Source organism: Lepidochelys kempii, chromosome 1, assembly GCF_965140265.1.
Source record: "Lepidochelys kempii isolate rLepKem1 chromosome 1, rLepKem1.hap2, whole genome shotgun sequence".
Classification (NCBI taxonomy): Eukaryota; Metazoa; Chordata; order Testudines; family Cheloniidae; genus Lepidochelys; species Lepidochelys kempii.
The window spans coordinates 77,807,436-77,819,803 of NC_133256.1; the positions used below are offsets into that span (position 1 = coordinate 77,807,436).

At 45.1% G+C, this 12,368-nt stretch overlaps 1 protein-coding gene across 12 annotated transcripts in view; it reads right to left on the reverse strand.

The window, feature by feature from the left end:
* Positions 1-12,368, reverse strand: part of KLF12 (KLF transcription factor 12) — a 370,074-nt gene that overhangs the window by 149,652 nt on the left and 208,054 nt on the right. The window contains exon 2 of one of the 12 annotated variants that reach the window (XM_073346814.1): positions 4,892-4,989. The exons of the other annotated variants lie outside the window; for them this stretch is intronic. The gene's annotated coding sequence lies outside the window, so the exon portion shown is untranslated. The remainder of the gene's footprint in view (positions 1-4,891; positions 4,990-12,368) is intronic. 12 annotated transcript variants of the gene reach the window in all.

Here is a 12,368-nt window from a genome sequence, read left to right on the forward strand (position 1 = left end):
TCCACAATGTTCCATGCTGTATTTTCTGCAGGGCTTATAATTAAGAATGAGTTTGATTGTGAAAGTGGGCCTGTGTTGTGTTGAGTGTAAGGGGACTGTTGCCCCCTTAGTAACATTCAGTGGGGGTGTTTTGGTTGGCGAGCTCCCAGTACTAAAAGGGAAAGAGTCTACGGGAAACCAGGACCCTGAGACTGATAGTCCCCAGGAACAATGGGGAGAGGCCAATGCTCCAGGTCAGCCTGAATGACAGGGCGAGCAGGCTAATCAGGCAGTCAGGAGGTCAGGGAGGTCACACATCCTCCGTGTGAGCTTGATTTTGCCTGGGTCAGACAGAGTGGGGCCGAGCTAAGGAGAAAGCAGGGGCCCAAGGTAAGCTGGAGAGCAGAGCTGGGCCAGATCCAGAGAGAGCAGACCTTGTCCTGGGAGCAGAGCTGCAGCCCCAAAGCCAGAGGCACAGCCCAGAGAGAGCAGACTTGCCCTGGGAGCAGAGCTGCAGCAACCAGAGTCAGAGGGGCCAGAAAAGCAGCCCACGAAGCAGGTCAGTGCTGGGAGCAGAGTCACAGAAGCAGCCTGCAGAGCAGACCTGCCTGTCCTGGAGCAGAGCTGTAGCAACCAGACCCAGAGGGGCCAAAGAAGCAGCCCAGGGAGCTGGAGGCAGAGCAGCAGTGGTGAAGCTGGGGCTGGAGCAGTCCGGAGCTGGGTGTGGTGAGCAGCTGGGGAGAGCGAGGGGGACCCTGGGCAGTGGGCCCAGCACAGGGAGACACCTCAGCCAAGAGGCTCTGCAGGCCAGGCTTGGATTGTAACCCCGACAGGGCAGGGGGCGATACTGGGAAGAAGGGTAGACGAGAAGTGGACGAGAAGCTGGATATGAGCCAGCAGTGTGCCCTTGTTGCCAAGAAGGCCAATGGCATTTTGGGATGTATAAGTAGGGGCATAGCGAGCAGATCGAGGGACGTGATCGTTCCCCTCTATTCGACATTGGTGAGGCCTCATCTGGGGTACTGTGTCCAGTTTTGGGCCCCACACTACAAGAAGGATGTGGATAAATTGGAGAGAGTCCAGCGAAGGGCAACAAAAATGATTAGGGGTCTGGAACACATGACTTATGAGGAGAGGCTGAGGGAACTGGAATTGTTTAGTCTGCAGAAGAGAAGAATGAGGGGGGATTTTATAGCTGCTTTCAACTACCTGAGAGGTGGTTCCAGAGAGGATGGTTCTAGACTATTCTCAGTGGTAGAAGAGGACAGGACAAGGAGTAATGGTCTCAAGTTGCAGTGGGGGAGGTTTAGGTTGGATATTAGGAAAAACTTTTTCACTAGGAGGGTGGTGAAACACTGGAATGCGTTACCTAGGGAGGTGGTAGAATCTCCTTCCTTAGAAGTTTTTAAGGTCAGGCTTGACAAAGCCCTGGCTGGGATGATTTAATTGGGGATTGGTCCTGCTTTGAGCAGGGGGTTGGACTAGATGACCTCCTGAGGTCCCTTCCAACCCTGATATTCTATGATCCTACCACTTAGAGCCTGAGAGCGTGTGGCCACGACCAGAGCAAGTATCCAACCCACAGCATCCCTACAGCAAAGCCAGGGCCTGAGAAGAAGGCCTGGGACTTACAAGGAACAGACGGTGAACTGCCCTAACATTCCAGAGACACTGTTTGTGATGTTCCCTGCCAGAGAGCGGGCTGATGTGTTTCCTTTAACCTTTCCCATTTTTCCTTTTTAAAATTAATTGTTCATTAAATAACTTACATTTGCTTTAACTTGTATGTAATGGTCAGTGGGTCAGAGAAGTGCCCAGTCCAAAGAGAGTACCCTGGAGTGGTGACCACAGCAGGGTTGGGGGTTGAGCCCCCCCAGGAATCCTGGGCCCAGCCTTGTTGGGGTTACAAGGACTCTGCCAGACAGGAGAGTGGAAGGGGAGTCCTCAAGGGCAGGGAGGACTCTGGGTAAAGGAAGTGGGAGTGAGGACTCAGATCCTTTCGCTAGCCCACTTCACTGGGGTAGTGCAGAAGCCAGGAAAGTTCCCCACAATAGCGGGACTATTCCCCCGCTTACATGAGTTAAGCTGCCAATGAATACATCTACTGGATCAGGCCCCATGGGCAAGATAGGAACAGGAGCACTTATCTACCCCTGGTTTTGGATAGCACTGGGGCATAGCATGAACTGGGTGTCTAGGTGCCTAGACTGAGGCAGCTGTACGCATACCCAGAGACAGAAACTTGGGCACCTAGAGAGCTTTTATAGTGCAAGATTAGGTGCTCAGAGAGTTAGACTACAGCTGAGATATAGTCTACTTTTATTATCTGTATATTTCCCTCCATGGTCCAATTTGCTTTTAAAAGCTGCCATATAGAAGTGGCTGCCATATTTAATTTATTTTGAGGGAAGGTACATGAGGGTTCTGGAGAGAACATTGCCCCTGTCTTCTTATCAGAGACAAGTCAAATTTGTGTGAGTGACAGCTTGGTTGTTGGTTGTGAGTTAAAAGAGAGGCTGCAGTTTCTGCTCATAGGAGATGCCACAGAACATATAATAAGACAGTGTGTGCTTAGAGAGCAAAGTGACCTGGAGGTAACCAGTAATGTGTTATGTATGATTTAAAATGACAGTAAATGGAGACGGTCATATTTAACAGGATCATTTTGCTTTTACCATGCAGTTTTGAACACCAGTTCTTAACATGGATACACTACAGAATGTACAATGGTTCATAGAAAGGCCGGCTCTAATCTTATAGATGTAAGTCAGATAACCAGATAAGGATGTTGTCCCAAAAGGCCATTCTCATGCACTAAACATTATCTTTTGCCTCCCACAGAGATCATGGGAGAATGGCCTTCCCAAGCTCTACTTTGGGCAGCATAACAGAGATCACCACAAAAAAAAGCACCCTCAAAATATACAAAAAACATACAACAAAAACCCACCCTGAGTTATAGTTATTATAGAATGTCTTCTTGCTTGCTTTGACGTTCTGCCGAGTAACACCAAACAGTCCATCGACTAGAACTACAGGAAGAGATTAAATTTGATATCAGAATTTCTCCACAAAGCAGAAGTCCTTTCTCTAAATTAGGGGTTGCTTTTTAATCACTACCAACACTCTGTGAGCAGAATGGTTTTAGTCTGATCTTAGCTACATTCCTGGCTAGGAAAAAGAATGATCAGTTCACTAGAAAGCGGGTCTTTAAAAAAACTAAAAGTGATATGCATTCTTCATGTTTTCTTTCTATCCCTCACCTAATGTTCTCTCCTCACACCACGAACAGGGCTACAGCTAATAATTTTACACGTTAACACCTGTATTTATGCAATGTAAGTACTGAAGATGCAAGCACGAACAACTTCAGACTTGCCAACTTGTGGATGATCTGACCAAGTTTACACACCGACAATCCAGATGTTTGATAGAAAAGACATCAAGTGAAGACAAAGATTTTCTTGGGCTATTTTTGGTGTTTAGTTTCTCACAATTTTGTCAGGGACATTGTGTGCTGAAAAAGAGGTAGAGATAGTTCATGCAACAGGAAGTGCAAGGGAATGGAACGGTTTAAAAACAGCCCACTTAAAAAGAAGGAGGACATAAAAAATCATGCATGCTATACCAAGTGATGTGTCTTTCAAAACCCAAACATTGTAACATCACTTGCCCCTCTAGTTGCAGGACATCAGCTAATTTTTGCACATGGTGTAAAGCAGTAAGGGAGTGCAAGATCAAACAGAGGATTCTACTTTAATTGCTGTATATGCCTATAATATTAATAAAAAGCACAGGAGTACTTGTGGCACCTTAGAGACTAACACATTTATTTGAGCATAAGCTTTTGTGGGCTACAGCCCACTTCATTGGATGCACAGAATGGAACATATAGTAAGAAGATATATATAGATATAGATATATATACACCCACACATACAGATAAGTTGGAAGTTGCCATACAAACTATGAGAGGCTAATTAGTTAAGATGAGCTATCATCAGCAGGAGAAAAAAAACTTTTGTAGTGATAACCAAGATGGTCCATTTACATAGTTGACAAGAAGGTGCGAGAATACTTAACTTAGGGAAATAGATTCAATATGTGTAATGACCCAGCCACTCCCAGTCTCTATTCAAACCCAAGTTAATGGTATCTAGTTTGCATATTAATTCAAGCTCAGCAGTTTCTCCTTGGAGTATGTTTTTGAAGCTTTTCTGTTCCAAAATTGCCACCCTTAAATCTTTTACTGAGTGGCCAGAGAGGTTGAAGTGTTCTCCTACCGGTTTTTGAATGTTATGATTCCTGAGGTCAGATTTGTGTCCATTTATTCTTTTGCTAAGCATGCCACTGATTTTTTTCTAGACTTCACACAACCACTATTGCTAGAACAGCTCTCTCTTTAACAAGTGGGATAGGGAAAGTTTACTCATCCTCAGCATTCTCTGTGGAGGACTGCTGACTACCTAACAGTAGGTGTGACCACTGTACCTAGGACAGGTTGCATTTTAGCACTCTGTTTTCCATCACTCGTAACTTTCTGAAATTTGCATCTTTCAGAACAAAATTTGCCTAGATTGGTCTCTGCCCAATGGTGAGTGTCTCTGGACAGCTTGAGCAAACATAGTTTGACAGTTTTGAGAATAAAAGAATTAAAAACAAGCAAACCAACCCCCATGCTCTCCCAAACAATAATTTCTTTCAAAGGGCAACTCCAGAGTTGAAATGATTATGCTTTGGGTCTTTTTATGTGTTTGTATTGGAGCCTAGCACAAGGGGGTTCTATTCTATGATGAAGTCCCTCTATCTTAACACAGTAGAAATCTCAGACCCAAACAGACATAGCTAAGGAAAGCTGAGTGTGCACACAGCTAAGAAAATCCAGACGGCAATTATGCCTGGCTATACTTACCTGCACAGTGAAATACTGGAGGTTTAACTGGAATCTTTCATCTACTTTATCTTGTAAAGAGAACACTGACTGAGGCAAGGGCTCTCTTTCCTCATTCCCTGTATAGTTTAAAAGAAAAAATGCCTGTGAAAAATTGGAAGGCCATTCAATAGCTAGGGAAAAGGTGAAATATACTGTACGTGGAATACTGCTAAATAAATGAGAACCTTAATTCTTCACCCAATTCTGACACTGATTTGCTATGTGCCATGAACCGGTAACTTTGAACTTCTGTTTCTTCCATTTGTGTAACAGGACAACAATATTTGCCTAATTTATACTGAAGGGTTTTGAAATGCCTATTTAAACAACCTTTGTAAATTGCCATATAAATGTAAAGCATTATTAAGGTTTAGACACTGGCATACGTGAAATCAGACTCCAAAGCTCAAAGGAGTGAAAACAGGAGCACTATTGGTGTCAATGCCACCACCTTTCTTTGGCTTTTAGGAACTCTACATCGTCCAGATTTTCTGAACCACGCATAACTACCTCATGCCTTTACAAATGGTGCACAGTGCTTACACGCTAACTGCATGCATAAATTATTCCAAAAGTCTGCACAAATTGGCATGTGCTGTTTGGACATTTGTGGGACTCAGAATGTACACAGACATGCTGTGACACTGCCAGACCAGGTGCTGCCTGCTCTTACCAAGGCTGCAGGTGTCAGTTGAGCACAGACAAATGTATAGCTTGAAACCAGACCAGCTCACCTGTATGTTAGTATTGTTCAAGGTAGGTATTAGACTTATAACAATGTGTTAGGGTTTAGACATTATGAAATTCTTGTAAGTTGCAACCATGTATTAATCCCACTTAGAATGTCCGTATCCCATGCTATACAGTAAAACTTAAGTGTTTGCTTTATAACTGTAAAAATGCTTGTTCTGAACCTGTGAACCCAGTCAGAAGGAATGGTCTCCTGACCATCAGGAAGGACTCTAAAAACTAAATGGGCCATTGTGGAATATCACAATACAAAGACTTGGTTAATGGCCCTCTCACATGGAGGTGCTACATGCAAGAAAGCTCATACCATCAGCTTGAATTCTGGAAGAAGGAAATAAAGATAGCCGACATGAAATTTTCTTCATTTCTTTTGCTATTGGGAGTCTCACAGGGCCGGAACTAGGAAACAGAATGAGAGATCCCCAGGATCAACCTGGGTTAGTTAAAAGACATTCAGTGCCGACAGATTACAACAACTCTGTCACCTTTTGCAACCACAGACTGTAACTCATTTGTGTATTTATGTTGCTTGCTTTAAACCTGTACATAACTCAGGACTGGTCTACAGTACACAGTTAGGTTGATGTAAGGCAGCTGATTGCGGAGCCTGCTATTGCAGAGCCATTGGCCATTATCTTTGAAAACTCATAGTGATCGCGGGAGGTTCCGGGTGACTGGAAAAAGGCTAATGTAGTGCCCATCTTTTAAAAAGGGAAGAAGGAAGATCTGGGGAACTACAGGCCAGTCAGCCTCACCTCAGTCCCTGGAAAAATCATGGAGCAGGTCCTCAAGGAATCAATTCTGAAGCACTTAGAGGAGAGGAAAGTGATCAGGAACAGTCGGCATGGATTCACCAAGGACAAGTCATGCCTGACTAATCTAATTGCCTTCTATGATGAGATAACTGGCTCTGTGGATGAGGGGAAAGCAGTGGACGTGTTATTCCTTGACTTTAGCAAAGCTTTTGATATGATCTCCCACAGTATTCTTCCCAGCAAGTTAAAGAAGTATGGGCTGGATGAATGGACTATAAGGTGGATAGAAAGCTGGCTAGATCATCGGGCTCAACGGGTAGTGATCAATGGCTCCATGTCTAGTTGGCAGATGGTATCAAGCGGAGTGCCCCAAGGGTCGGTCCTGGGGCCAGTGTTGTTCAATATCTTCATTAATAATCTGGAGGATGGCGTGGAGTGCACACTCAGCAAGTTTGCAGATGACACTAAACTGAGAGGAGTGGTAGATACGCTGAAGGGTAGGGATAGGATACTGAGGGACCTAGACAAATTAGAGGATTGGGCCACAAGAAATCTGATGAGGTTCAACAATGACAAGTGCAGAGTCCTGCACTTAGGATGGAAGAATCCCATGCACTGCTACAGACTAGGGACCGAATGCCCAGGCAGCAGTTCTGCGGAAAAGGACCTAGGGGTTACAGTGGACGAGAAGCTGGATATGAGTCAACAGTGTGCCCTTTTTGCAAAGAAGGCTAGCAGCATTTATAAGTAGGAGCATTGCCAGCAGATCAAGGGACGTATCATTCCCCTCTATTTGGCATTGGTGAGGCCTCATCTGGAGTACTGTGTCCAGTTTTGGGCCCCACACTACAAGAAGGATGTGGAAAAATTGGAAAGCGTCCAGCAGAGAGCAACAAAAATGATTAGGGGACTGGAACACATGAGTTATGAGGAGAGGCTGAGGGAACTGGGATTGTTTAGTCTGCAGAAGAGAAGAATTGGGGGGTGATTTGATAGCTGCTTTCTACTACCTGAAAGGGGGTTCCAAAGAGGATGGATCTAGACTGTTCTCAGTGGTAGCAGATGACAGAACAAGGAGTAATGGTCTCAAGTTGCAGTGGGGGAGGTTTAGGTTGGATATTAGGAAAAACTTTTTCACTAGGAGGGTGCTGAAGCACTAGAATCAGTTACCTAGGGGTGGTGGTGGAATCTCCTTCCTTAGAGGTTTTTAAGGTCAGGCTTGACAAAGCCCTGGCTGGGATGATTTAGTTGGGGACTCATCCTGCTTTGGGCAGGGGGTTGGACTAGGTGACCTCCTGAGGTCCCTTCCAACCCTGATATTCTATGATTCTATGAACCTATGTCAGGGGTTCCCAAACTTGGTTCGTGGCTTATTCAGGGTAAGCCCCTAGTGCGCCATGAGATGCTTTGTTTACCTGAGCGTGGAGCTGAGAGCGGTTGTACCTGCAGATGCTCAGGTAAACAGAGTGTCTCGCAGCCCACCAGGGGCCTACCCTGAACAAGCCCTGAACCAAGTTGGGAACCCCTGACTTATGTCAGTGTACACACTACAGCAGTGATGGGCAACCTGCGGCCCATCAGGGTAAGCTGATTGTGGGCCCGAGACATTTTACAGACATTAACCATCCACAGGCTCGGCCTCCTGCAGCTCCCAGTGGCCGTGGTTTGCCTGCACAGCTGTCTCCCCCCTGCTCCCAGCCAGGAGGTGAGAAGCCCAGGTGGCTGCCCTCCCTCTGGGATCAGGGAGCTGAGAGCCCCGGGGGATGGGGGGGCAGTTGGGCTCCTGGCAGGGAGTTGAGAGCCCGGGCTCTCAGCCCCCAGACTGCCCCTCTTCAGTCAGTGGAAGCCCTCCTGGTGAGGACGCACAACACCGACAGAAGGAGGTAGCATGGACATCAGCCATGCAGTAATTACTGCTGTGGCTGTAAGTCGATGTAACATAGGTCAACTTAGGGCTGTAGTGTAGACATGCCCTCACTCATTTCTTTTCCTAATTAATAACTATCTAGTTAGTTTACTATAGGACTGGCTACAAGCATTGTCTTTGATATGAGATCTGAGGTACAAACTGACCTGGGGTAAGAGACTGGTCTTTTGGGACTGGAAGCAATCTGGATATTTTGTGATCTTTGGTGCATGGCAACCAACTTTCACTAAGTCCAGCTTTACTGGGTGGCAATATAACTGGAGTGCCCAAAGGAACAGTCTGTGACTCCATGGTCAGACTGTTCTTGTGCTTCAAGTGTTCACATTTGTTACTGGGTTGGTGAAATCTAATCACAGAACATATACATAGTTTGGGGTGTCTGTCCTGCTTTTTGACAGTCTGTCCTGAGATTGGCACTAATGCTCATAAACCATTCCGGACAGCATGATACATGCCTCAGAACTAAGGGATGCATTCTAAAAGGAGTAAACAATGAGGTGGCAAAATTTGCAGATGATACAAAACTACTCAAGATAGTTAAGTCCCAGGCAGACTGCAAAGGGCTACAAAAGGATCTCTCAAAACTGGGTGACTGGGCAACAAAATGGCAGATGAAATTCAATGTTGATAAATGCAAAGTAATGCACATTGGAAAACATAATCCCAACTATACATATAGAACGATGGGGTCTAAATTAGCTATTATCACTCAAGAAAGATTTTGGCATCATTTTGGATAGTTCTCTGAAAACATCCACTCAATGTGCAGTGGCAGTCAAAAAGAGTGATCAGAATGTTGGGCATCATTAAGGGATAGATAATAAGACAGAAAATATCATATTTCCTCTATATAAATCCATGATATGCCCACATCTTGAATACTGCGTGCAGCTGTGGTTGCCCCATCTCAAAAAAGATATATTGGAACTGGAAAAGGTTCAGAAAAGGGCAACAAAAATGATTAAAGGTATGGAATGGCTTCCATATGAGGAGAGATTAATAAGACTGGGACTGCTCAGCTTGGAAAAGAGATGACTAAGGAGGGGTATGATAGCTGTCTATAAAATCATGACTGGTGTGGATAAAGTAAATAAGGAAGTGTATTCCTTCTCATAACACAAGAACTAGGGGTCACCAAATGAAATTAATAGGCAGCAGGTTTAAAACAAACAAAAGAAGTATTTCCGCACACAACGCACAGTCAACCTGTGGAACTCTTTGCCAGAGGATGTTGTGAAGGCCAAGGTGATAACAGGATTCAAAAAATAACTATATAAATTCATGGAGGATAGGTCCATCAATGGCTCTTAGCCAGGCTGGGCAGGGATGGTGTCCTTAGCTTTTGTTTGCCAGAAGCTGAGAATGAGCAACAGGGAATGGATCACTGGATGATTACCTGTTCTGTTCATTCCCTCTGAGGCACCTGGCATTGGCCACTGTCAGAAGACAGGACACTGGGCTAGATGGACCTTTGATCAGACCCAGTATGGCCGTTCTTATGTTCTCCTAGCGTTAATCACACTAAACAGTACCATACTCTCCAATCTATTTTAGGATTTTATACTGCTGCCTATCTCTGTAGTATCTGAGCACCTTTCACATGAAATTGATAGCAATAATTAAGTTCCTAGGAGAGTCTTTGGCTCTCATCCCTCTCTGGGGTAAAAACTCAGACTTTGTTGTTGTTGTTCTTGGTTTGTCAATTGTATGGTTTGTTTAAAAAAATTCTAGGGGTATTACGATGGACAGGGAATCAATGTTGTGAGTGTCAAAGTGAGTGGAAAGGATTTCTCAAAAAGACAGTAAAACTGCTTGTACATTAAAGTGCTGCTCAGTGTGAATAAGTTGATCTGATCTCTAGTAATTCCATCAGATAGTACAGTTACTCAAATCTAGAAAATGTCCCAGTCTACAGCAGGAACAACAGATTAAACCACGTGACACTTCTACAGTAAGTCATTGTAAATTGGGATGTTTAAAAAAAATCAGGAAAACATTCAAGAGAGATTAGCTCACTTTGTAAAACCTTCCTGTTCCCTCCTAAACACATTTTCAGACATAACACATTCTAAAAAAATTCTACCATGGCTTAAAATCACATGTGTAATGATTGAGGCAGTTTGGCTATTTTTTGTCAAAGTTCTGAGAAAAGAGTTTAAAAAACTGGATTATAAGTGAAGGCTTGTTTTCTCTCAGCATATGGTACAGAGTAATACCTCTGACACTTCCTGGAGATATCCTGGGTTGTGAAGCACCTGACTACTACCTGGTCTTAGTGTCAGCTCCCTTAGTGGTCTTAGTGTCAGCTCCCTAACTCCTCCAGCCACAGGCAACACAAACACTCCCATGTAGGCCTACGCAGGGCTTGCTCTCTCTCTCTCTCTCTCTCCAGGTTAGCAAAAGGCATACTCCAACCCCTGAGCCTTCTGAGCATCTCCCTGGAGTGTTTAGCCCCTGGTCTACTGGACACTCATAGTATTTACAGATTCACTACTTCCAAGTATTTCAAGTATTTCAAGGAATCCCTGTTGAGGTTACAGGGACAAACCATCCCGATGAGTCGAAAGAATAGTAAATATGGCAGGCGACCAGCTTGGCTTAATGGTGAAATCCTAGCGGATCTTAAACATAAAAAAGAAGCTTACAAGAAGTGGAAGGTTGGACATATGACCAGGGAAGAGTATAAGAATATTGCTCGGGCATGTAGGAATGTTATCAGGAGGGCCAAATCGCACCTGGAGCTGCAGCTAGCCAGAGATGTCAAGAGTAACAAGAAGGGTTTCTTCAGGTATGTTGGCAACAAGAAGAAAGCCAAGGAATGTGTGGGCCCCTTACTGAATGAGGGAGGCAACCTAGTGACAGAGGATGTGGAAAAAGCTAATGTACTCAATGCTTTTTTTGCCTCTGTTTTCACTAACAAGGTCAGCTCCCAGACTGCTGCGCTGGGCATCACAAAATGCGGAAGAGATGGCCAGCCCTCTGTGGAGATAGAGGCGGTTAGGGACTATTTAGAAAAGCTGGACGTGCACAAGTCCATGGGGCCGGACGAGTTGCATCCGAGAGTGCTGAAGGAATTGGCGGCTGTGATTGCAGAGCCACTGGCCATTATCTTTGAAAACTCGTGGCGAACCGGGGAAGTCCCGGATGACTGGAAAAAGGCTAATGTAGTGCCAATCTTTAAAAAAGGGAAGAAGGAAGATCCTGGGAACTACAGGCCAGTCAGCCTCACCTCAGTCCCTGGAAAAATCATGGAGCAGGTCCTCAAAGAATCAATCCTGAAGCACTTGCATGAGAGGAAAGTGATCAGGAACAGCCAGCATGGATTCACCAAGGGAAGGTCATGCCTGACTAATCTAATCGCCTTTTACGATGAGATTACTGGTTCTGTGGATGAAGGGAAAGCAGTGGATGTATTGTTTCTTGACTTTAGCAAAGCTTTTGACACGGTCTCCCATAGTATTCTTGTCAGCAAGTTAAGGAAGTATGGGCTGGATGAATGCACTATAAGGTGGGTAGAAAGCTGGCTAGATTGTCGGGCTCAACGGGTAGTGATCAATGGCTCCATGTCTAGTTGGCAGCCGGTATCAAGTGGAGTGCCCCAAGGGTCGGTCCTGGGGCCGGTTTTATTCAATATCTTCATAAATGATCTGGAGGATGGTGTGGATTGCACTCTCAGCAAATTTGCGGATGATACTAAACTGGGAGGAGTGGTAGATACGCTGGAGGGGAGGGATAGGATACAGAAGGACCTAGACCAATTGGAAGATTGGGCCAAAAGGAATCTGATGAGGTTCAATAAGGATAAGTGCAGGGTCCTGCACTCAGGATGGAAGAACCCAATGCACAGCTACAGACTAGGGACCGAATGGCTCGGCAGCAGTTCTGCGGAAAAGGACCTAGGGGTGACAGTGGACGAGAAGCTGGATATGAGTCAGCAGTGTGCCCTTGTTGCCAAGAAGGCCAATGGCATTTTGGGATGTATAAGTAGGGGTATAGCGAGCAGATCGAGGGACGTGATCGTTCC